The sequence below is a fragment of the Thermobia domestica genome, chromosome 2, assembly GCF_964235325.1.
Source record: "Thermobia domestica chromosome 2, izTheDome1.hap1.1, whole genome shotgun sequence".
Classification (NCBI taxonomy): Eukaryota; Metazoa; Arthropoda; class Insecta; order Zygentoma; family Lepismatidae; genus Thermobia; species Thermobia domestica.
The window spans coordinates 193582104-193609440 of record NC_137455.1 but is presented as its reverse complement, the minus strand read 5'-3'; the positions used below and the strand labels follow the sequence as shown (position 1 = coordinate 193609440).

Here is a 27337-nt window from a genome sequence, read left to right as displayed (position 1 = left end):
AGTGATACTCGTGACCTGGTATGACCCGAACCGACCTGGAGACAATGAAATATCGTCATACACATGGAGAATTTGTACGACACTGTGAACATAGTTTTGAGCTTTCCTGTTGATCTAGTGAATAGCGCGTGCGCCTTTGGTACAAGTAGTCCTTGGTTCGATTCCAGCCAGATCACTAAAATTTCCTTTAAATAGCATTTACTTTCATTAATCGTGCGTCTCGTTTAGTCTAAATGGTTTAGCCATGGGACGGTAAAATAATTTCTCGTTGACGTTAATTTAATTTTTAAATGCAATCCTAGCAAACACAATTCTGTCCTCTTTCTCACTAAATATGAAAATTATTTAAGTCTCAGAAAATAATCCTTAATTTTTCATTTTAATATCGTAAAGACTAAGTTTCCATAAAGTAGTAACGATATAGAAAAATGCAAGAAATCAGTTTCTTTTGGTTCTATCAAATCTTACATGACCCAGTTTGAATATTCATACACTAAATGCTTGTTTCACATGGATTTAACTCGACGGCAAATTGTGTGTCTGTCTGTCTGTTTATTTACTTTCCGTCTTTCTTCTCCAGAATAACTATCATAACACTTATCCGATTTTAATAAAACTTTGCATTTGCTTTTCGCTAGCATTCTGAAATAACTCAATTGTTTCGGGTTCCAATCCATGAAAAACTAACAGCGTAAGAGGAGGAAAAGCCACCCTATACTGCAAGATTGTATATTTAAAAAACAAAACAATTTTCATGTCTAAACTATGTAAAGATTGTTTAATTTTGATTATACAGCATATTTTATTTACGGTATCCCAGTTATCTGGATTGGTTGCGATTCAAATATGTCAACCCTCAAGGACAAGCAGATTAAATGGGGGTGAGTTTACCCTAAATTTTGAAGTTTCTTTATTTAAATAATAACTTAAGAAAGTGATTTTCTTTGATACCTTTCACCAAAATGACTTGATTTTGATGCAAGATGGCAAATATTTTCTTTGAGGATTCTCAACCAATTTGCTCCTTGAAGTTAAGCCTTTCTAGAATGTAAGGCCAAATTCATCCCTTTACCTTATTACAAAGAAATTCCTCGACAACTTTCTTAAAACGATTTAATTTTGAAGGAATATGTAATGTATTTCCTTTGAGTTTCCCACTGATTCCTACTGCGGGAATTAAAATCAGTAAAATTAGACTCTCCCTTCCTCCCTCACGGATCCACAAGTGCTACGACACCGTTCGTAATTTGTTTTTATTATTATTGCTATTATTTTGAGAAAATATAGTGTGTGATGAGTGTATGAATCTACCCCAAATTCATACTGCTTCTGATTCATATGGGTCAAAATAAATGAGTGAGTTCGCCCTCCCTTTCTGCCAAATTAAAAAAGAAAAGTTAGAGAAATTTCGGGTAAAATTGATTCTATAGAAAAATATACGATTTTTTATTAAATATAATAAAATTGGTAAGGAACAAGACGATGAAAATCTCCAAGTTTTAATTAAAGAAATCGCTCACTTCTAGCCAAAATGCACAACATTACTAGAATAAATAGAATCTTCGACAGGTGGTAAAAATAATTTTGTTTTGGTGCCTTTAGAAGAGTGTACCAACCTTTGGAAAGCTTTGATTCGTGTTGCAAAGGAAGTTCAGATATGTTAAGCCCAGAGTTAGTTAATTCTATATTTTAGCGATTATAATAGCACATTTGTGTAGTAGTTCTATTCTTGCATTATTTGATCATGAACTCACGATGGACCTATTTTCTGCTGTATTACGTGGTAACTCTATTTTTGTGCGTGCCGCATGTAATGTTTAACTTTCCAGTATAACCGTATTTGTTCTCTTTCATTAAGCCGTAAAGTGCCTCTTAATTAGAGGAACAATTAATGGTCCATTGGGCAGCACGCTGAGGCTATCAATACCTCTAGCGTAAATATTTCCTCTCATGCATATATATTGACCGTTCAGTCGTAAGAAGATGCTCACTGGCCTTTGATAATTTTTAACTTTCTCAGCATAATATATACATAAATGTTATCGTTACCTCCCAACATATAAGGGTAATGTTAAAAAAACATCCCAATTTTCATGAATCAAGCAGCATGATTTATACGTAAGCAATACATTAAACTGATTCTTTAGATTTCTATTTTGGATCAAAACTACGATACAATGCAGTACGCGATTCTTATATGAAAATAGAGAGTAAAACAGAAAATTAATAAAATAGTACAATTGATAGAAAAAAAGTTTTATAATTAACTTTAACCCTTTCACAGAGGAAGTCGACTTTTGTCGACAGAACCAAATTTCCTTAACATGCGAATGTCGACTATAGTCGACGTGTTAAAATTTGTTTGTCCGTATCTTGGCTTTGTCGAGAGTAGTCGCCATAGTTGTACCGTTCATTTTTGTTTGTGTTCTATTGTTTTCGATAAACAATAGAAATCACACAGAAAACCTTTGGCGACTACAATCGACAAACCCAAGATACAGACAAATTTTAACACGTCGACTATAATCGACATTCGCAGGTTAGGGAATTTTTTTTCCGTCGCCTTCCACAGTGAAAGGGTTAAAAGGTTTTCTTTTCTTTAAAATGGAAAATATATAGTTCACTTCAATGTACACTCGTGTCCAAAATGATTGTTGCATATCTATAACTGTCTACTTGTAAAAATATAATTTTATAATGATTTTGCAGGGTACTTTTAATACAGACACTATATGTATAATCGGGAAATGTATATTTGTAGTAAATTTCGTAGGAAAAGAATTATAACTACGAAAATTAGAATGAGTAAAACAAAATGTTGCTAAATGGAGAAGAAAGTTTTATTTTCGTTTTATTGTTCCTTTTTACTGCTCTTTTGACACGAAATTTGCCACATACATGTCTTTGCCGATTATACACATACTAATATTATAAGAAATACCGGGCCAAATTCGTTATCAAATTATATTAGTGCAACAACATATTTATAGGCATGCGACAATAATGTTTCTACATTATTATTTACATTTGCTAACCTTACAACAAACAGAAACTTTAAATAAAGTTTCATTATTCAAATATATTTGATTCTACAATATTGTTAGTGTTTCATGGAAAACTATTTGTCAAAGATGAAACCTACATCTGTTGATATATCTTATTGAGCTGAATAAAATGATAAACATGAGCGTAAAATATCATTTGTAGTTCTCTAGAAACTGGACAAAATATAATTTCATTGTACACTTAAACTTTGATTTTATACGCATAGCTATGTCAAACTCAATATCTAAAGTATGCGAAATAGTCATGAGTTACAGTAGTACGGGTCGCAATAAGAATAATTTTCATGTTTGATTATGAATTTTTAAAAGTCACTAAGTACATAAAATCTTAACTAATACTGTAATTCTTTTATTTTTAGTAACAAAGAAATCCGGGTAGTAGATGAAAACCTATTGTTTCTTTCCCGATATATGGCATATTTTTTTCCAACAATATCAACTTCGTATCTCTGGTGACACGCTGCTCTCGCTGGTGATTTTAAGAACAAAGATCAGAGAACAGATTATGCTTGAATCTCCATGAGAATTTTTTCCTTTTCACGCAAGTGAGAAAAGTTGCAAATTTACGGATTTCTGATGAGTCGTGTAGGCACGTATTCGTGTAAAAATTCGGATATATCCAAATTACAAACTTTTTGCTTTACAATTGAGTCACGCTTAATTTGTATTAATTCCATCTGTAAAGGGTTGGCACTATTTCAACATCGGTACTATTTTGTAAATAAGTAAATTATATATGTGTGTAAGGAGCAAATTAATGCCCATATATATATATATATATATATATGGGCATTAATTTGCTCCTTACACACATATATAATTTACACATATATATAATTTTTTCGGGGTGAGACGAAGGCCACACAAAAATGAGGAAAGGATCGTATGCGGCTGGTGAACCGCGCGTTTGACATGCCTGCTGTATGTGCTACTATGCTACTTATTGAGATAAAACAGATAATAAAATTTTTAACATGCTATTCATTATGGCATCAGCAAGACGAAGATATTTACCATAGCTAATGAGATATAGCCTAAAATTATCATTAGCTCTTAAATTTTTATTTTTATTTAACTAAAATATTGAACAAAAATAAGGCATATATCAGTCGATAGATCATAACAAGATGGTTATAAGACATATATCAGTTGGTAGATCACTTCAACATAATTATGAGACACATATCAATACATAGATTACATCGATATGGTTATAAGACATATTTCAATAGATAGATCACATCGATATGGTTATGAGACATATATAAGTCAATGGATCACATCAAAAAGATTATAAGACATATATCAATCGAAAATCACATCGATATGGTTATAAGACATATATTAGTCAATAGATCACATGTAAGAGCATGCTTGTGCATAAATTGTCACACATGGGTCTCGAGGAAGAACTAACAGGTATGTTGTACATTGTCAATAATAATTGGAACTTTTTTATTTTCTTTCAAAAAATTGTTAATTTTTTATGTGCTGGATACCTAGCAACATATATTGTACTATTCACTAATAGATTGTATCTATTGTTGTTTGTCTTTTCCGAACGTGACACACATGTCCTTACTATTTCTAATACTATTCTATAAGAATATAAAATGGAATGAAATTATTTTTAGTTATCAATCACTTGTTTCAAGTGTGTAAAACTAAAGAACTTGTGTCGACCGTACTTCTTTTCTCACTTCACTGTTAATACATATAATATTGAAATTAAAACAAACGAAACTGAATTATTTTCCATCATTATGGCTTCCAGAAGACTACTCATTTTCACATTTATTTAAAAGAACATTATGTTGGATTGCTCTCCGTTGTATACTGATTTAACATGTATTAAAAAATATTTGAACAGTTTTCGATGGCATTACAATTTTCATTTTCATTCATCAGCTACTTGATCTTAGCTGCAAGTGTAAGGTAATCTCTTCCAATTCATTAAACGTAGTGTCCACCATGCTAATAAATAAGTCCCATTCCGTTTGTGAACGATCCTTTCTGGATCTTTTTCGGGATACATGATTAGCATTTTACTTAAAGTAATAAAAGTAAAAAGAAGTCTGGTCTCATACTTCATGATCTTCAGATTTCTTACATTTATAGAATATTTTTCACTATCTTCTCAGTAACTTTGTGTTTACATCGAAGTATATATTTCTGAATATTGTTATATTGTTTGCAATTAGTGTAAATCATACAATAAACATGAAATAATAAGAACAATAATATAAAAATACTAAGCCATTCGGGTTGATTGACCATCATGCAAGCGAGAAGAATGTGTATATGTTAAGTAGAACAATATACGTATATGTAAATCCACTGATTCATTCATCAGCAGATCTCAGAAGCTACTAACAAGGAACCCTAGGTATCTATCAGAGCCCGATTTTCATGAAACTTTGTATATATAGAGAGTACCTCGGGAAACTCGCACAGCCAAAATTGTAGCTGCAGAGTCCAAGACGTTGGGGCACTAGGGCCTGAGAAAGATCAAAAGTGGAACGTCAGTACATTAAGGACATGGTGAGAAAATGCACGTTTTTCTTTAAAACTAATCATTGTAGCGACACGAAATGAGCATACATGGATACGAGATGGTCGATATGATCTGTTAAAAGTTATAAAAAGAATATCCGCCATCTTGAAAGAGGCCATGTTGAAACTGGTGTGATTGGTGTAAATGAGAATAGGGTCGTCCGATGCATTAATTTGAACGTAAATAGCTACAAAAACCTATTGGTGAATTCTATTGTGGGATTATATTATTCCTGTGCTTCTGGTAGAGTGGTTTAGGTACAAGATAAGCAAAGTGTATGTCATGACACTCGAGCAGGGTATGGAGCGCTATAGGTGGACTTATATGACGTTCTGATTTCTGTTCGAATTAAGTCAAGTCTAATAAAAAGTTACTAGTTAATATTAACCATGACATTATTATGAAGATTGAACCCGTCATATCAGTACATCCACACCGATTACATGGTGACTATGATACAAATGATGTAGTGCTAAAATTATATTTCGCTCGGTTTTCTATTTGCACTGATCCCACTCATTGTGCTCCATAATCTGCATCTGCTTGAGTGTTATAAGATACATTTTGCTCATTTTGTACCTAATGCACAGGAATAATGTAATACCACAAAAGACTTCACCAACAGACCAGAAGCACAGAAATAATGTAATCCAACAACAGACTTCACAAACAGGTTTTTGTGGCTATTTACGTTCAAATTAATGCATCGGATGACCCTCTTCTCATTTACACCAATCACACCAGTTTCAACATGGCCTCTTTCAAGATGGCGGATATTCTTTTTATAACTTTTAACAGATCTTATCGACCATCTCGTATCCATGTTTGCTCATTTCGTGTCGCTACAATGATTAGTTTTAAAGAAAAACGTGCATTTTCTCACCATGTCCTTAATGTACTGACGTTCCACTTTTGATCTTTCTAGGGCCCTAGTGTCCCAACGTCTTGGACTCTGCAGCTACAATTTTGGCTGTGCGAGTTTCCCGAGGTACTCTCTCTATATACAAAGTTTCATGAAAATCGGGCTCTGATAGATACCTAGGGTTCCTTGTAAGAGTAAAACCTTGATATTTCGTATAAATATTCTTCTTGCACCTAAGTTGCAAATTAGTAAGATTTTGGTAGTTGCATATTATAAGGAGGGATGGAGACTTAAATAGAGATAGATAGATAGATAGTAGGTAGGTAAACTACACCTTTATGCAAATTAATAGAACCAACTTCAATTTGCAGCATAATCGGTTTCTTGGTGCTCCTACATTGTTATTAAAGAATATTGTAAATTCAGGTGTATTTCAAGAACGTCAAATTATAGTTAAATGTGGTTGTGGGTTAACTTTGGTGCACTTTGGTATGTGAAGGATTGCTTTCTCATCCTCTATTACGTTCTATATTCACAATGCAAGCTATTATGACTAGCCCAAAAACTATGCAAGCTATTATGACATTAAACGAAGACATTCCCCTAACACAGAGAGAGTTTGCTGTTAAATAATACATGTTAAAAAATTCTGTAAGTAAAATTCTTATGCTCAAGAAAGAAATATGTTCATTTCCTCCACGAAAGTAAGAAAATGTGGTTGAAACCGCAACAACCGCTGAGAATGACTTATTTGTGACAGGCAAGTAAAATTGACTTACAGAAGAATACTTTTGACCTCCAAAAACATCTTGTTTCTTGTTTGTGCAGGAATTCACGTTCATATCCCAACTATTTGTCAAAGTTTGTTGGAACGATACCATAAAGCAAGAAAGTCAACTAAAAGTCAATATTGCCAAAAGCCACGATAAAGATACGTCTCCAGTGGGTAAGAAAATATAGAAATTGGACAAGAGTGGTACTCTGATGAAAAGAGAAATTGGACAAGCAAAGACTGGTACTCTGATGAGAGGCACTTTGTGATCAAAGATGTGCAGGTTCAACACATTCATCGAGTGATTGCGAACGGGCGATGTGAAACATTGTGTAACAAACACATCTATGTGTTACACTCCAAAGTGGTTCCAGAAATCAACTTCAATGGAATGGATCTGCCACTTTTTAACAAGATTGACACATGTCTATAAACTAAAATAAATTTTTGAAGTAAACGAGGTAAACATTTTTTATTGGCCTGAAAACTCAATTGATATTAATCTGATCAAAATTTGACATATTTGCAAGAAAAAATCGGGAAAGAAGATTGCACAACAAAAGACAAACTTGTTTCCGTTTTAAATAAGTGCGTTTCCATCATGATGCACTCAGGGCAACGTGCAAAAAAACGTTGTTTACTCAATGCCATAGAAAATACAAATGTTAAATCACGTCAATGGAGCACATACTAAAAATACACATGCGCATGTGAATTTGTGTTTTGTGTGAATATATGAGCACAAAATGTTGTTGATTCCTTTAATTTCCACAAGGACAGTTTAATATGGTCAGTCTTGTTCCAAAAATCCTGGTCATCCACCTCTGAAAAACCCTGCACTCTTACTTACAGTTGAAATTAAACAAAGCAAATGTCGGTCTCTCTGTACAATTAAGATCATCATATAGAGACAAAGCACAGTATTATTATTTCTTACGTTTGGTTACCAAAACATCGCCTTCAAAAGCAAGGTGGGGGCCAAGATAGTTTCTATTTTATATTTCTATTTGAAAATGTTGATGACATTATTATTATTTTACAGTTGTCAATAAAAAGTAGTTAAAGGAATTACATCTTTTCCTTAGCCCTTCTTTCTATAATTGTATCCGCACTATTGATGAGTATGAAGTGCAAATTATGAATCTTTGGTAGCCTTAATAGAGAAATAACTAAAACTTACTCTTATTGACGTATGGCGTGGAAAATAATCCTAAAGGCTAACTGGGTTTTGTATAGGAACATCACAGGTACAAGTACGCATCCTTCTCCGCTCTAGGAGTCAATTGTCTACTCATGTTAACGTGCAACAGTTTCAATCTTCAACTCGTTCTCCTGAAAGGTTGATGATTATAAGTTGTGTGACTTTTCTATTAAAGATACGATATGTTCTCCCTCGTGCCGAAGTGGCTAACATATCAGCTTTCTGTGTTCAATCTTCGATGTAGATATTTGCCTCAAATAGAAATCCAAGTGGTGATTTGGGTTTCGGTTGTAAAAATTGCTGCTGAAACGGGACATTACATTCCAACGGAAACACAATTCTTTAGTTTCACTCGACTAAGATGGTAGCAGTATAGTCTTTTAGTGTCTCGTTTATAGTAATTACTGTTTAATAAACAATCTAGTCATAACATACATAATATTGTAGTGTGCAGCGCTTTCTACTATCCAATGAATAATAACTTAATGCTCAAGTGTTAGCCTTCTGGTGAATCCAATGTAATAAATTTATCCAAGAGACCACTACTTCCTATCAGAAGTCACTAAACCAATTATTTGATTATTGATTTCCGTTTCACATCGCTTTAATGGCATTCTTTCCAACTAGGCAAACTCTGTCTTCTGTCTACCGCCCATTCAACATTACAATGTTAAGAAAAAATGTACGTATTTTAAAATTGCAGCACTTGAAATTGAAAAGTTGTACACTGAACTAAAAACAATGGGTTCTACTTTGTCTTTGTTATTTTTCCTTTATCTATTCGTGTGTACAAAACGAAGGGAATTTTTTGACATTTATTAGTAGTGGTTTCGTTCCTATTGTACGCATAACATGCAATAGTGGCTGTCCATATTTAAATGTCCATCAAGAAAACATTTTCGTACTAATTGAAACAGAACTTTTAAAAAAGAAAAGAACAAAAACAAGTCCCTGGTTGAAGTAATGATTCCGATTCTAGGACTCTTTTTTTTCAACATAATTGAAACATACAGAAAAAAGAGCAATTTTTCTCATCTGAAAGTGACGTTTGCCTTCATTTACGTAACGAAGTAGAGAGCGTTTGAAAGCAGTGGCCCCTTCATTTGTCAGAGACTCAAAGCCTCTCTTCTGTCTCTATTCATTCAATCGACGGGAAACAATGCCCAGACATTGCCAAATGATACACCATTAACACTCCCATCAACAACTGCCAACACACAAACGAGAAAATGTCTACATTATTTCTCTTCCTCTTAGTTCTCTATTTCTCTTAAAAAATTTATTTCTGCTTTGCAGTAGACTATCTATTAATTTCACTAACTTACATAAAGACACAAAAACTTCATTTTTAGAAGTAGTGCAAGTAGAGTGTGGATTAGTCAAATTCATTCTGCTATTGTTGATTGACAAATAATTGAAATATTGTGTTTCTTAACTACAATAAAGACCTTACCCAGTCTGAAAACAATGCGGTTTTATGACTTAATAGTCTGACAATACATTGTCCGATGGTACGTGCATATTTTATCCCTGTATTACGTTGCTAAGTGGACGTTTCATTGTTACCAACCTAACGCATGACTTGATATAAGAGAGTAGCAAATTACGAGTTAAAAAAAACTCGTAGTTAAAGAAAAATATTTCCTTCCCTTTCAGTTTACTTTATTTATTTATTTATTGGTTTGTCTAAAGACTACTACAAATTCCATACCATATCTATACTACTACGTGATTCATAAATCTTGCAATATACTGGTAAACAACATAGTTATATTTATTGCAGCACAATGAAAGCAAGTTACCATTTATATTATAGCCGTCGTTTTAGACTCTCTGTAGCTGCCTTCCTACCAGTTCCTCGATTACATCCACTTCCCGTCTTGTTCTTACAGTCGAAGATTACACTCACTGATGTATCCACGTCCTTCCAGTTGGTGAAGCATTACGATTCGTAAAATTGGACCATGGAACAAGTAGTAAGCCGAAGAAAAGGTTCAGGATTATATGCCGAGAGTAGTGTCAGTTCGATACCATCAAGCTCCGATTTTTTTGAGGGGGGGGGGTCATTTTTCGAATTGAGAGTGGTTTTGATTTATCCTATTGCAGCAGGACACTCTTTCTATTCAACAATGCAGATGTTTTGGCGTATTGCAGCATACGTTCGCTCCAACTATTCGGAATAAAGATCGGGATTGATGGTATGATAGTTAAGAGCGAACACAAAGTGAAATACCCACTTGTAGTCCCACCACTTTAAGCTTGAAACGACCCTGTTTGACGACCGGTTCTGGAAGTTAGTTCTTTCTCAACTACTGCTTTTACGCATTCAGATCTTGGAACAACATACTTTTCATCGCATGTGTTTTACTTCAAGAAACGCCATCACGAGGATTTTGCAGCACATCACAGCACAGCAGTCTAGACACATTCATTCTTCTGTTTGTCTGAGATGAAGTCAACTCATGAAGTAGAATGCGGCAGCTTCTGATGGTTTTCTCGACTTCGAGAAGATGATGCACTACACTGGACTGGGACGTGTCAAGTTAATTTGACTGTCGTTGTATGCTGTGGATAGATTTCTCCTTAAGTGTGTCGTATGACCTCAGAATCTCTTACCCTGGAGTGGACGAATCTTGGCTGATGTTTGACATTTTTACATTCTGCACGAAATTTCTCTAATCAACGAGATAGTATGCTGTGCTTCACTGCACATTCCCCTTTCTCATGACAAAGGATTTGGGTTTCTGCCGCAACGTTATTCCCGAGTTCGAACTAATATAATAGCAGTTCACGTATCAGATGTTGTTCCTTGACGCCACTGGCCTCAAAACTGATTGAAGATACTGACGGAGTGACAGCCTCTATGTTAAATAGTCTACTTATCGCAGTACCTCTTTAAACAGTTTGACCTTATACTTACGATCGATCAGCGCGTACACGCGCCTGCTGTTTAGATTATCGAAATATTGCAAGACTTACGTCTCAACCTTGTATTTAAGGATTTCCTTATACACAAGTGCGAGTTGATTTAAATAATTGAGTCATAAATCTTCACAGATGAAATGTTCCACATGACTTTGAAGACAAGGATACCAAATAACGTTTGAAAGCAGGGATACCAGACAGTGTTGTCTGTAATAATGGCCATGAAAGCAATGTTAGACATAACAAACCAAAACCGTACTGTTGGACAGACATTTTCAGATTATAAATTGAATTAATACTATTTTTAAATATCTTCGTGGATCTCATTTTAGCAACAAAGCATAATCTAACGAACATTTTTAGTAGATCCTTGCCTACTTCTTTTCAGTCAGTAGTTTATCATGCAATTCAACATACTGTCTATTATATGGGAATGCAGATATGCATTGAGAACAATACTTCATGTCTAATGCTACACAAAATATTTTCCACAAATACTGGCTTTTATTATTATAGCATTATTTATTGAGGCAATATATCCGCTCGTAAAAGTATATGAGCACATAAGAGGGTGATTCAAATTAACAAGAAATTGGCTACTTACTAATGAATTCTTCCTTGGGAAGTCTAAATATTTTTTAAATGTTTCGGAACGCGAAGCTGGTTCCGTTCTCAGTGGGAAGGTGAAAAGGATTAGAACGGATAGGATCGGAACGGAAAGGTGTAAAGCAAGGAATACATAACACTAAATATATGTAACGTAAAGAATGGATCCTCAAATGTCGCGAGCGCAGCAAAGTGCAAAAAGCAGTAAACTGAATCAAAGGAGGCGCGGTATGTATCAAAGGAAGGTAACCAAAGTCTATCAATGTTGCCAGTATCTAGGTTTGTATTTATGAATAAAGAATGATTCTTTAATCTCCCGTTGTTTCTTTGTTTTTGCTGAACCGATTACATTAACCTGTTTTATATTATGTGTATGTTGTTTTAAATGAAGCGCCAATATCGACATGCCCTCTTCTTGTGCCTTTTTAACTTCCCATTGAGGACGGACCAAACTTCGTGTTCCTCAACGCTTGAAAAATAGTTGAGATGTCCCAAAAGAGATTCATTGATAAGTAGCCAATCTCTTGTTAATGTCTGCTCGTAGTTTAACCTAAAAGTTGTTTTGTCAAATACATATAATACCTAAATATTTTATATGCAGATCCAGGTCTTAATATGTTCTTTCCTGGTAAAGTGGTTAACGTTCGTACTTTCAGTAAAAGTGGATCCGGATACAACCTCTTTTGGGGTCATCAAGTATCGGGAGGAAGTTTAAGTGGCGATTTGCACCTCACTTTTACCAATTTGTTCTGTCTCATATAACCTCAGTACTGAAAAAAGGACATTAACCTGAAAATAATCATCCAGCCAAGAACTTACACTTTAAAAAGTTTTTTCTCGCATGTATTATATCTATCTACATTTTATTTCGTGCTTAATCTCCAGTTCAATTTATTTTTCTATAATTCCTAGTTATTTTTAGGTAATGGTGATTCAGTAATATTGCGTTAACCTGTGATGTGAGACTCTTTGGTTTCATAATAGACAATGTGAGTTTCTGAAGTACACCATTTCCATGCATTTCCCCAGGATTCCCCCGTTTCCTTCCACATTCTTATTCCTGTAGTTTCATTTCCTTTCCTTTCCTAACACTGTACAATGCCTAGATATTTTTAAGTAATAGTGGTTCAGTGGTATTGCGTTAACCTGTGATATGAGAATCCTTCGTTTCATAATATTCAATTGTGTTTCTGATGGACAACATCATTTCCATGCATTTCCTCAGGATTCCACTGTTTCCTTCCACATTCTCATTCCACCAAATAATTACATAACCAATTACTTTCATTAAGCTTAAAGAGATTAACAGTGGGACATTGATTTTAAGATATCATTTCATTTTAGTATATAATATAAAACAAATATTCATGGAATTTCCCTTTATCTGTTCTTTCCCAAGAATAAAAGCTAATTTATTTTATTTAATTTTCTTCTCTTTATTTATTGGTTCTGATTTCCATTAGTATTTCACAAATTCATATAACCAGTTGAGCAATTCAGAAAAGAGCGGAAAACGAAAAAGGAAGAAAAGCGAACAGGCTGAAATGAATCGTATGAAACTCCGTACAAAATTAATTAGTTTTGTGTGGAATTTCAAATCTAGCATTTCATTTCTTTCTCTCTCTTTTTTTTAAAGAACGAGAACCTGGAAGACAAATATGTCCATAATTTCAATTATGAATGTTTAAAAATGTTCGATAACTTTTCTTCTTTCATGAAATATATATTTTACAAATCAATATAATAGTATTTTTTTTCAAACGACATTCAACCTAATGAGAAAGTTAAATAAAAAAAATTGCATTCGTTGCTAAATTGTTTCGTTCCATGTCAACCCATATTCTCGAAGTACGTTAAATGACCTGCTAAATAGCTTTATAAATTATACTTTCAACTTATAGATGTTTCAGAGATAGTGTTGTACTTAGAAACTAGTTTGTTCTATTTATTCAGTTAGTAAATATATATCTTTTATAAACTTTATCCAAGAGTAACCGTTAAAAAGTTATCCTTTTTGGCAAAGCTGTAATAAAATGCTTTGGTAAAGGGTAAACATTAACTAGTATCACTGTCATAATATTAATATGATAGGTTAAAAATGTTACAAAAATAACATTAGACAGCCTAGTAAAGCATATGAATAGACCTAAATGTTTATAAATAGAGCAAAGTACTTTGTCTGTACAAAACCCTTTTCTTTCTTTAAGCAGTTTGATTTATCAGCACTTCTTCATATATTTGCTCTGTATTAATCCATATATTTAATCCGGGAAATTAAAAAATCAATCAATCAATCAAAAACTAATTGACGAATCACCACCAAACTTAGTTAGAATATAGGGAGTCAAAGGTTAAGAATCTAATTCGTTGATGGAGATAAAATGAAACCGGAAGTTGTAGAAGTAAACCAACTGCGTTAATCACTATAGAGGGGAAATGGTAATATTATACATAGCGAGAAGCTGTTTGCTGCAGCTGACTAAGATCTACAGAATACTTTTCATCTCCAACGTTAACCCTTTACTCAAACCGAAATTGGCGGAAATCAATCACTTCCGGTTTTTATGTTGATCATTATAGAGGGACAACAGTATCATATAACGAAAAGCTGTTTCCCGGAGTCAATTAGGATTCTTAAGAATACATTCCTTCTCTATTCTAACCTTTCCAATGAAACCGAAAGTGGTAGAAATTTACTACCACTTCCGATTTCTATATTAATTGCGAAAATGTTCACGATATACAAACCAAAATCCTGACTTGGGTCTACAGGTGACAATGTTATTTACTTATTTCATACTTTTTATTATTTCTACCTATTATTGCTAGCTAAATATTTTTCATCATAATGACAAAGGCTGCTAAAAGAAGTTGCATTCTCTTCTGGGTAGTCTTGCTGCATAGTATCGGTGACAACACACCGCAACATAGAGAAATTGTACAAGTTCTCGTATATAATTCATTTAAAAGTAATTGTCTCTCGTATAAAACTATAAATCATTTTTGATGTATTCCAGAGGATGTTGGAAGTTATAGACATTAAACTCTTGTGATAGACATTATTGAACACTTTTTACTATTGTACTTATTACTGTAATACTGGTTCGGATATTCATGTAGAACTGCAACTTCTAAGGTACACAAAAAACCTATGTATGCAATGTTGAATAGTAAAAAACCTGATAAATCTAATAGTAATTTCCATCGTTTTTCCTAAATCATAGAATTATCCTTCAACGTTATCATATTATTTATGATACTTATACAAATTTGTTTATCTTGTATACTTTTCACTTTCGCATTAAATTAAGTCAATTAACATTCTTACATTTCGAAACGTATTCTTTGTTATATCTGGGTACTTTGGATGTATTTATATATTCATAATGAAGTCGATATTTCCGCAGTAGGTAGAATGATTAGGTGTATATGGTTTGCTAATGGTATGGTGTTTTTTGCAGTATCAGGAAATAAAATCAGTAGGATGATAGATGACTTAATGAACAGTAATGTAGAGTTTAGTATGAACATAAATGTTAGAAAGACAACCAAGGTTGATTGGAACCAAGGGTCGATGTCAAGTATAGAAGTAGGAAGGAAAAAAATAGAACAGGTGACTAGCTTTCGATACCTAGGTAGTTTTGTTAGTGGTAAGATGAACTACGAACATGAAATAAAAGCAAAGGATAGGAATGACGAAAGAAGCCTTTTGTAGGAAGAAATATTTATGAGTCCTGGAATAAATAGTTCAGAAAAAGATTCATAGAATCTTCGTATATATACTGTATGGGAAAAAAAAACATGGACATCACATAAAAGAGATTTAAAAAGACTGGTTGTTTTAGAAACATGAGTGTGGAGAAGAATGGAAAGAATTAGCTAAGTTCAGCGGAAAACAAGTGAAAGGATGTTATAAAAGGTGGGGAAGAAAAGAACAATATTAGATGTAATTCAAAAGAGGTAGAGAAACTAGTTGGGACATTGGCTGAGAAGGAACTGTATCATGAGAGACGTACTTGAAAATGTGATGGAAGGAAAGAGAGGAAGGGGCAAAGGAGGCTATACTTGATGAACAGTAACAAAACAGAAAAATCATGAGTAAAGACGAAGAGGTTAGCGAAAGACCATGGAACAGGGAAGCTTCTTAGTTGCACCAAGTAACTTGCCAATAATGGCATAAAGTTTATAATGATGATACTTGGATACTGTATATTCTTAAAAAACAAGTTTTGACACTTTAATCATATTTAGTATAAAATGGAAGCTTACCTCTATATTTTATTTTATTGGTGAAAGTAAAATTTAAAGAGTCTTAAATATCTCTCTTTTTCTTACCTACTAATAAAAAGTTATGTGGCTCGAACCATATCAAACAATCGAATCCTACAATGTATGTTTCCTGTAACTAAACATTATAAAAAGAAAGAGAAGAGAGAGCAATATACATATAGGGTGACTGGGCCGGTAGTGGGCACCCTTAAGGAAATTTTAATTTTTGATTTATTTTATTTATATATTTATATATTTATTTACTTATTTTCTCACTTGTGTTTTGATGTTACAGTGGTGACTTTTTGTTCAGCTAAAGTAAACTTTTGTTCTCTTTCAATTTAAGCACAGCTTTCAGTCATTAAGGGAAGCAGTAAGCACATATACTAATTTTTCATTGGTAAGACCAGTTTCGCTAGTAAAGGTCACTTTTTTCTAGTGGTGGACATTTTTATATTCAGTAGTGGTCACACACTCTTGGTAACACTTATTATACGTTACTGTGTTTGTTTCTATTACATTTTCTTGGTAAAATTAAATTTACATTGAAATAACCACTACTCTAGTATTATCAAACTAATACAAACACGTTATTTAATTGAAGAGGTCAATGAAAGAAAGGCCTATCCCACCATTTTGTGATTTGGAGAGAAATGTGTCTTCAGAATCAGATTCAGCCATTTTATGAAAATAGAAACTCCAAAATCCTCACATGTTTCCTGGATACACAATTAACATGAAACCACTATTTACATTTAGTACACTGCACCTCCGATGTGGACATGCTGAGAAGATCTTGCATTACACTTTCGACACTCACGTCCTTTGATATTTGTCTTCATACTAATTTCACAAGTTGTTTTTTTCCTTACGTGAACTGTTTCCATTCTTAGACTTCGATTTTGCTTCATATTCTTTTTTACTTGAGAAGTCCCTGTACTGTTTTGAACTCACTACAGCAGAGAATCAATGTTTCCTCCTTTTGGAATTTTGTGTTTTCTCTGGAGTTTTTGGCCACAACAAATTTCTTTTGAATAGAATAGACACACAGCTTTCCCATTTTGAATTTTCTATGGACATGCATTTGCTATGACATGTCGAACCAGTACCGACAGGCTGACAGTCTTTGGCTGTTGAAGGAGACACATTGATTTTTTATTTTCATCCTTCATCAGTCCTACAAGATGAATCGTTGTGGATAGGTTGTGTATTTTGAATAGGACCGCGGAGCAATTATACAGAATCTGTAAACAACTTTTCTATATCATCTCTTATCTGACCAGAACGAAATTTCTCCCACACACCAAATAAATCATGAGATCTTTTCATCCGTATGTCAGGTGTCACCTGCTTCATTGAAACTTGTTAACGTTCACTCATTAATTTTTGATTCCAGGTAATCTAAACGATTTTGAGAGCAAACAGATTAAAAGATTCAGTAATGGTAGACTTTTCCGAATACCAGTTACATGTAGGAGACACATTTATCTCTTCCTCAAGTGCAGCCGGGTTTTTTATTCTGTGCCCACTACTGAAATTGTGCTTTCAATTATGGTCACCTAGTGTGACCGTTACTAAAAAATAGCTATTTTAATATTTTAGTAGTGGTCACCCCTACAACTCATGTCTGTAACAAAGTAGGCTCAAAAATAAATATATTTTTGAAATAACTGATCATTTTTGAATTCGTACATATTAAAAAGATTCACAATATTTATAAAATAAACTTGATATAGTGGAATAATTCGGAAGGTTCGCTTACCTTCAAAATTTAGAAAATGGAAAAATTATCCACATGCATGTAAACAACTTCCTCTAGACTCGTACTCCAACTGAAAAAGCTATCTAATAGGGATACAGTATACAAAAAAAAGGTAGTAGACTATACAGTAAAGATGAAACATTAAAGCTTATTGGCTAATACGCTTCTTCACTTCAAATTTATTGTCCTAGATAACCACTACTGAAATGGTGACCACTACCGACTCAGTCACCCTAGATGTGAGAAACCGAGCACAGAGAGGTGGTACACTTCAGTGGGAATCAAGTGGACCCTGAAACAATCCCCAATGTCAGGCTTCACTTGTATATATTGATACTATATTGTAGGACCACTTATCTTATTTCTTTATCATTTGAAACAACAAACAAACAATTTTTGTTTCATATATATTTTTTTCATATCTACTGTGAACTTCAAAATGAAAACTAACATGACTCTTGATCTTCTTCAGGAAGTGTGTTATCTATCACTCATTTTGCTCTTTGGGTATCAATAGAGAAATCGGAAATTATAAAAATTCCGATTTCAGTAGAGGTATAAAAGAGAGATGACATATGTTTCCAGAACTCCATATCCATAGAGGAAAAGCCGTTTCTCAGTATTACTTAGCGATCAATTTTGAAACCGAAAATGCTTACCACTTCGGGTCACAATGCAGGAACTGAAGCGCAAATTGAACACAGTATTGGGACAAGAAATTATATTAAAAATTCGTAGCAAGCAATATTTTATCGTTAGAACTATTAGCCTCATATCTCATGCAGCTAAAATTCTGTATCGAATATTGAACAGAAGACTGTATGGAGAAACAAGCGAAAAGTTTGAGAAGGAATAATTTGGGTTCAGGAGAGGTAAGGGCACAAGAGATGCTATTGGATTATTAAGGGTGATTGGTGAAAGGTTTATAGAAAAAGGGAAAGAGGTGTATGTTGTATTTATAGTTCTAGAAAAAGCTTTTCAATTGCGAATTGTTGATGAGAGTTCTAAAGAAGAATGGGTTTGGATGAAAAGATCAAAGACTCATAAGAAACATATATGAATCAACAAGTAAGTGTTAGGATAGGAAATGAACTGACATAGGGGAATACAGTTGGAAGGGAAGTTCGACAAGGATGCTGTATCTCGCCAACATTACTTAATATCTATGTAGAAGAGATAGTGAAAAAGAGCCTACATGATGAAGACAACATTTCTGTAGGAGATAGAAAGATTAGATGTGTAAGATTTGGAGACAATATAGCGCTTGTTGCAGAATCGGAAAAGAAAATCAATAGGATGTTAGAAAATTTGAGGAAGGGCTTTGAAGAATATGAGATGAAAATAAATGTTACAAAGCTATTGTGATTGGAACGAAGCAGTCTGTGTCAAATATAAAAGTGGGAGGGGAGAAAATAGAACAAATGAATAGGTTTCGATATCTGGATAGTACTCTTAATAATGACGTGAAGTGTGAATGTGAAAATAAAGCAAGGATAGGAATGACGAAAGAAGCCTTTAGGAGGAACAAAAGTCTGTTTTGTGCGACCTTGAATAAAGAATTGAGAATAGGACTTAAAAATGGTTCGTGTGGAGTCTTTTACTATATGGGTCAGAAATATGAACATTACGTAAAAGTGATGAGAAACGACTGCAAACCTACGAAATGTGAGTGTGGAGAAGAATGGAAAGAATTAGTTGGGTCGGGCAGAAAACGAATGAGAGGGTGTTAGAAATGGTGGAGGAGAAAAGAACACTTTTAGATATTATTTAGAAGAGAAAGAGAAATGAATAAAAACATAAAGATCATACATGAAGACGAAGAAGTTAGCGGAAGACCGTTGAGCCTGGAAGCTTCTCAGCTGCGGCAAATGACCTGCCAATAAGGGCAGAATACCTATGATGATGATAATGATGATTTTTTCATAGCGATTAATATTCAATGTAGATTTTTGAGTTCTGATTGTAATTGAGCGGTAAGGAGTGAGACAGAATTCATTCTTGGGGAGCTTCCGGCGAATATATATATATATATATATATATATATATATATATATATATACGTAATGTGTTTAAAAGACATCAACTCTTTGGTTGGCAAAACTGCATTTATTGATTTGGAAATTCGAAACACTAATCGCCTTCAAAGTCATCGGATGAGTAGGGAGCCTGAAGGCACACAGGCATGCTGTGTTTGGCGAGGAAATTCTGAATCAAATTTCGCAGACACGCTCCTCATACCAAAATTCTCGTTCAAAATTACATGTGCCGATCCGATTTAATGGTTTCCGCGTGAGTATCGCCATGCTTTTGGCAAAATTTGACGCAATATCGCTGCTCAAGTATTTCTGCTATTTTACCAAAAAAAAAGAAAAAAGAAATCCGACGACCGCTCACTACACATCTTCAGTCGTTGGCCGACTGCTAGCAACTGACACTTTCAGCGGGCTGGAAATATTTCACGACTGCGCATGAGTGTCCCCTCTACATCTACTATGACGAAAGTCTCCCGGGCTTCATTGTATTACTCAGGAAAGAAAAAAGGTTCGATACTTTTGGAACACACCACGTATATACCTAGGTATATATAGATCTATTTGTGGCTATCTCTTATAACTTTTGATCTATTACCTGTTGATAGAGAAATGGAGAGACGGACGTAGTCGTTTCATAAGACTGCTCATATTTATGCATAGCATAGTTAGTAAGACAAAAATGATCCTGAATATTTAATAAATGGCAGATAGAAAATTTTAAAAAATGTAGCTAGAGATGTACCAAATAAAATCCCAACACAAAAGCATACTTGTCTTAAACTAATTCAAGAAGAAAACGCAATGTAGCACAAAAGAAAAAAGAAAAGAGACAATATATTAAATTTTAGCTTTCCTTTTCTTCAGAAATCGCCCTTTAGTCTTTAAATGAAAAAAGAGATAAAAGGAGAGTTTTTTCTCGTATTTTATTTACGATTATTTTCCTACCTGCCGTTTTCAAATGATCTCACTTTGATGAAATTTTATCCGGGGAAAGTTTACCTCCCTCACCCATCTCATTGTCCTTGCAGCAAGATATTAAAATCCTCTGACGTCACTAAGGTTGTCATGACAATCGTCGTTTGTGTAAACGACAGATCTAAAATTAATAACCTGAAGAGAACTAAATTTTTTTGTTTAATAATTATAATAATACCCAGCTTTCCAACCTAAATGAAAAATACGATTTTGATCTTAACATCACGATATTAAAACAGGTTAAATGAATATTCACCATATATGGACACTTTCTATGTAACATAAAGTCTTAAGTACATATTTTGTGACTTGAAAAGATGATAAAATAACCAGTTAAATGCAACAAGATATATATAGAGTACGTAATTGCTACTGAATACCTCAATCTTAATGTTTGTGTCAATGACGAAGACTAATATTTATAACTTAGCTTACGACAAATTAAACTTCCTGATGATACAGCTCATAAAGAGAATAGTAGGCTAAACGCATTTAAGTTGAGTGATGTGAGGTTAGCACATTGGCTACCAACACCGTTATTTCTGGTTATGTAAACCAGAGTTCCTTACCTCATTAACCTTTTCTGCGAGTGGTCCTGGGTTCGAATCTCGGTGGCGACACTCAGTCGAAAAGGAGTAACAACGTTTTCAGGTCAGGCATCCTGAGTGAGTTTTTCCTGGGTTTTCTTCATTCATACCAGGCAAATGCCATGATGGTATCTAACATAGTATTCCCAGTCCGCTTCTTTCCTTCTGAATTCTTTTCTTCCTCTCCAATTGACAGGGTAATGTGATCGCCGAGGGTTGTCATCCCTCATATGTGTGATAGGCTGGCATGGCCATATATACCGAGAGCCCAGACATTTAATTCCTAGTACCTTCTTATGTGTTCGGCTTTACCTCTAAACACGATATACTAAGCACGTCAACTAAAGAAGGCTGATTTACTTTTTGCGTACCAACACTCGTACTCTTCCGCAAAATAGCTCATCATTTTAATAATTATTGCAATTACTATGAAACAAATATATAAAACCACGAACTTATTATAAGTGATAAAAATAAAATACAAATTATCTAAAAATGCTGCAATCAAGTACGTATGTTTAATCAAATAATAGGAGTATTATATTGAAATATGCGCTGTAATTGGGACGCCAATTCAATTGTCTTTAGACTACTGACATGAATCCTGGTCCCACTAGTGTTGTAGTCAAACAAACCAAGCGAAATCGTGGTGAAAAGAAACTTCTATTAAGTGTGTTTAATGGCACCTGCTTACTGACGAAAATGAAAGATATTTCATTTTCTTTTTAAAATCTTTTTTAGTGTTTTCATCTGCAAGTATTCTTCGCGACACAAAATTGTCAAAATCCACCTGGATAATTGCTTCTTCCCCTTGCAAGAATGGAAGTGAAGCATCACTAGTCAATCATAGTTTTAGGCAATGCAAGGGCATGAGTATTTTTATTTATCTCCGTTTATAGGTAAGCCGGTATAGATAATATTAGCCTATCAAATTAACTCGCAATGCTAGATGAACATATTTGATGAAACGCATCAGAAATCGAACTACCCCACTCTAACTTTACTCGAATACTCACACAAATAATAACTATAGATAATGAAATACATAACACTGGCCTACAGTGATTTTGCTGTTTGGAAACTATTAACGTTTTCATAATGTTTTTGACCTGACAAATACAAAAATGTAGTTAGTTTTGCTCTATCACGTACAGGTTTCTTAAAATAGAGGGGAGAGGGAGAGGAAAATAGTCGATAAATGTAGCTATATTTCGGAAGAACTACTGATTATAATTACAAATATAAAAAGATACTTTCGATACCATATACTTATGATTATCTTTGAATTTGTAATAAAAGACATGCATTTACTTATTCTGCTAACATTGAAAAAATATGTACAGTATCTGGTAACACTAAATAATATCACAACGCGTTTCACATTGGAAACACAATAACAGCACTGTGTAAGCTATGATTGTGAGAACTACGGGTCGCCGTATGTTTTGTTGTTGTGTCTATCTGTGCTGTGCTATGCTGTTTGTTGTTGAATCGAAATAGAGCGTAGGAAGTGTCGGAACTGATTATTTCTGCTACATCTGTAGCAGTTATTTAGTGTCTAAACTGAGACAAAAAATTACATCGCTTGTGAAACGTGCATATTACGCCTATTTCGGAATAAAGTTAGGGGATCAAGACAAATCATTTGCGCCACACACAGTATGTAAAGTATGGGTCGAAGACCTAAGGAACTGGACAAAAAGTAAGAAGAAATCTACGTTACGGAATACCAATGATATGGCGTGAAACGAAAGATCATAGAAATAACTGCTATTTCTATTCGTGTGAAGTTAAAGGTTTTACTGCTAAAAACAACGGAGCCTTACATATCCTAACCTACCATCTGCATTACGACCTGTATCACATGATCCTGGTATTCCAGTACCTAACCCACCGCAGTCTACGGATTCTGCTTCTAGTAGCACTGAATGTAATGATGAGATGTACGGCAGAGAAGAGGAAACTGCTGAGCAGAAGTTTTTTTTACACCAGTCGAGTTCAACGATTTAGTGCGAGAATTGAATCTGTCCAAGAAAGCAGCGAAACTTTAAGCTTAAGGCTTAGTGAAAAAAATTTATTGGCTTCAGAGATATCATGTTTATGTTTTAGATATATTGAGAAAGAATTTGTACAATACTTTTCTTCTGACGGAAACTTAGTTTTTTGCAACGACGTCAGAAATCTCATGATAAAACTCACAGGGGATGAATATAATGCAGAGAAATGGAGGGTTTTCATTGATTCCAACAATCAAGTTTGAAGGGTGTGATTCTTCACAACAGCAACCAACAACTCTCTGTACCAAGTACTTATTCAGTACATTTAAAGGAAACTTACCAAAATAAGGAAAAAAATCAAGTACGATTATCATCAGTGGTTGTTGTGCGGCGATCTAAAGGTGATATGTATGTTTCTTGGACAGCAGCAAGGGTACACCAAATATCCATGCCACATTTGCGAATGGAACAGCAGAGAACGCGATAAACACTGGACTCAAACTGATTGCCTTGTCAGGGAAAGCCGCAATATAGGAAGTAAAAATGTGAAAAACGTCTCCCTCGTAGACCCTTCAAAAGTCATATTACTACCTTTGCATATTAAACTGGGCCTAATGAAACAATATGTCAAAGCTTTGAATAAAAATGGGCAGTGCTTCCAGTATCTAGTAACAAAATTCTCAGAACTTTCAAGTGCTAAGTTAAAAGAAGGAATATTCATTGATCCTCAGTTTACTTCAGATCAGAAAGTTAATTAAGGAATCAGATTTTGAATATTCTATGACAAGTGTTGAAAGGGAAGCATGGAGTGCATTCAGGGACGTGTGTCATAATTTCCTCAGGAACAACAAACGCGAAAATTACAAGTACATTGTGTCTAATATGCTCCAGAAGTTTAAAACATTAGGGTGCAAAATGAGTCTTACCCTAATTGGTGATTCTTGACATCAAGATAAGACAATAAGTATAGACCATCCTGGGTGCACAAATGCTTCCTTTCGGAGTTATTGGCTGCCGAAAACATGAAAAAATGAATTTTAAAAATCCATAGCTCCAAAACTATGGGACCTACGGTAGTCGGGTCAAGATTTCACTTAAGGACTAATATGTGCCCTATTAAAATATCCAAGTTTCAGAATCCTGCGCTACTTCCGCAACAATTTTTATGGAGGTAGTTGGGGAGTACTTCATAATATAGGCCCGTAGTCAAACTCCCTCTATAAAAATTGTTATGGAAGCACCTCAGGATTCTGAAACACGCATTTTTGGATAGGGCACATAATAGTTCCTAAGTGAAGTCTTGACCCGACTACGGTAGGTCCCATAGTTTTGGAGCTATGGACTTTTAAAATTCATTTTCCATGTTTTCACCAGGCTAAAGAAAGCATTTGTGCACTCAGGATGGTCTATACTTTTTGTCTTATCTTGGTGTCGGGAATCACCTCCCAAACGTTGTCGGTTTTGTTTTGAAACACCCTGTATATTACACGACATTTATCGTAAAAGAAAAAATTCGATTTCGAAGCAATGTGGCAAAAATTATACTTTCAAGTTTTCCAACAACCCTCTCCATAGAGTTGAAATCAGTTAAGATTAAACCCCGGATGTTTTAAAAGAAATTCCAAGATAACTTTCGTAAAGAAAAAATATATCCAGTTTCAATCAATATTATTATATAGAATGGGCAGAAAGTGACTCCTAATGTTTAATATTTCCCTCCTTAAACTCGATATTTTGTACACATGTAGTTTATTATATACCGTTATATTTCCAAAAGTTATAAATCAATGTGTGCATCAATATTTTCTAGACATTGTCTCAAATGAACAGCTACGTTTGTTACGGCCTTCCTCAAGACCTCAGCAGGAGTACCACTTATGACCTCGCGGATATTATGCTCAAGTTCACCAAAAGTTTGTAGTTGGCTGCGATACACTTCTTTCTTAGTACACCCCCATAAAAAAATCGCATGGGGTGATGTCTGAACTTGGTGCTGGTCATTCTGTGGGTAACCTATCCACTAACCTATCCAGCGTCTTCCAAGTCGTTCGTCAAGCCATTGACTTACAGGCAAGGCCTAATGACGATTATCTTCATCTTGCATATATAACAGTTCATGTCACTCGTCCCATTCAGAACTTGTAGCCATACAAAATTTTCTAACATTTCCAGGTATCTTTTAGCGTTCGTACTGCCTCTCAACAGATAGGGTCGAATAATGCGGGAAGAAGTTAATCCACACCACACTGTCACTTTCGGCTTACCCTGCATATTTTCAATTGTCTCTTTGGAATTACCATCTGCCCAATAATAATTATTATGACGTTTAACGAAGATCCCTATATGAAACGCAGCTTCATCACTCCACAGTTTTTCAAACAGGTGTGGATGATCTTCATGCCATGCGAGCATCATTTCACAAAATTCAACACGCCTATCGCAATCTTCTGGATACAACTTTTGGACATAATGTAATGTAACTCTTTGTAAAGAATTCCACGCACAAATTAGCGTGTAATGCGACACTTTCTCTTGCAGCCTACCTTGTTGATTTTGAAGGGTTTCACTCGAACATCTCTCTCACTGTGGCACCTTCTCTTCTGATACAGAAGTCGAGGGCCTATCCAAACTCTTAATGTCCACCACACTTCCGGTAATCACTAATTTTCTGTGGCAATTTTTAATTGTTTTTGCATATAAAACAGCTTGCTACCTATGTTGACCTCTCCAGCACCGTTGACCTGAATTATGAACTGTCACACTTCAAATCTTGCTGCAATTTTAGCTCTCCCCTCAATGCTTAATCATCCTGGTATCTGTGTCTTCAAAGGAACAACAAAAGCTTCACAGGAGCTGAAAAGAAAGGTGGAAAATGACATACTTTAGTCTATAAAACAAGATGACTTTTATTAATAGAAACTCAGAATTCAAAATTGGGAGTTTCTTTCCACCCACACTGCATTTTCTTTTATGTCTTCCCAGAATCCTTAGTACCTGAAATTAAACTCTGTCAAGAATGAGCGGGAAATAGTCCTATTTATGTGGGGCGGATTATTCCCAGACTAAATTAAGAAAATATGTACTGCGATAACTTGTATGAATTTAATGCAATATGGGGCATATTTTCTTTAGGGGCATCGCAGTTCTCCTCACTATCAGGATTTAAAATAAATCGAGAGTAAGGGAGTGAATTTTACTCCGTACCCCTGAGAGTGGTTTTCAAACTACAAGTAACTGTCAAAATGAAATTTAAGAATGTTCAGTGTTCTAGTCAATATAGATTAAGGTGGAACATTAGAATTATGAGCAATTGCTTCTTCTTTCTCTAGTTTCTCATTATTACAGAAGGAAGAGGAAATAAAAAGAGATGCGAACAAAATGTTCAGTCTTTTCCTTCTTCTTTCCGTAGACGTTATCAGCTTCGAGACTCTGGAGCGGATTTGCTCTTGTGTTGTCGTCTTGTCTACTGAAATTATGTGAAGCTACTCTCTCAACCGCAAACACACAATGGATAGCCAGAACCACAGAATGGTGGGAAGAGGGAGAAAGCTAAACAAGGAAATATTGGACGAGAACTCTACAATCTCCAGCTGGAGTCAATGCGTTAACAAAACGTTTCGAAAGAATATAGATATATCCCGGAAAATGTAACTATCGTTTCAATCTGAACACTGCACTGGCATGATGCATTGACCTTTATTCAATATGCTCGGTTATGTTCTTTTTATA

The 27337-nt window shown here is 34.5% G+C and overlaps 2 protein-coding genes across 2 annotated transcripts in view; one reads left to right on the top strand and one right to left on the bottom strand.

Annotated features, from left to right (window-relative positions):
- The window catches only part of LOC145678340 (orexin receptor type 2), an 844605-nt gene that overhangs the window by 471557 nt on the left and 345711 nt on the right, over window positions 1–27337 (top strand). The gene's annotated exons all lie outside the window — the stretch shown is intronic.
- The window catches only part of LOC145678339 (uncharacterized), a 317750-nt gene continuing 315763 nt past the window's right edge, over window positions 25351–27337 (bottom strand). Inside the window, exon 5 of the transcript XR_014130363.1 lies at window positions 25351–26461. The gene's annotated coding sequence lies outside the window, so the exon portion shown is untranslated. The remainder of the gene's footprint in view (window positions 26462–27337) is intronic.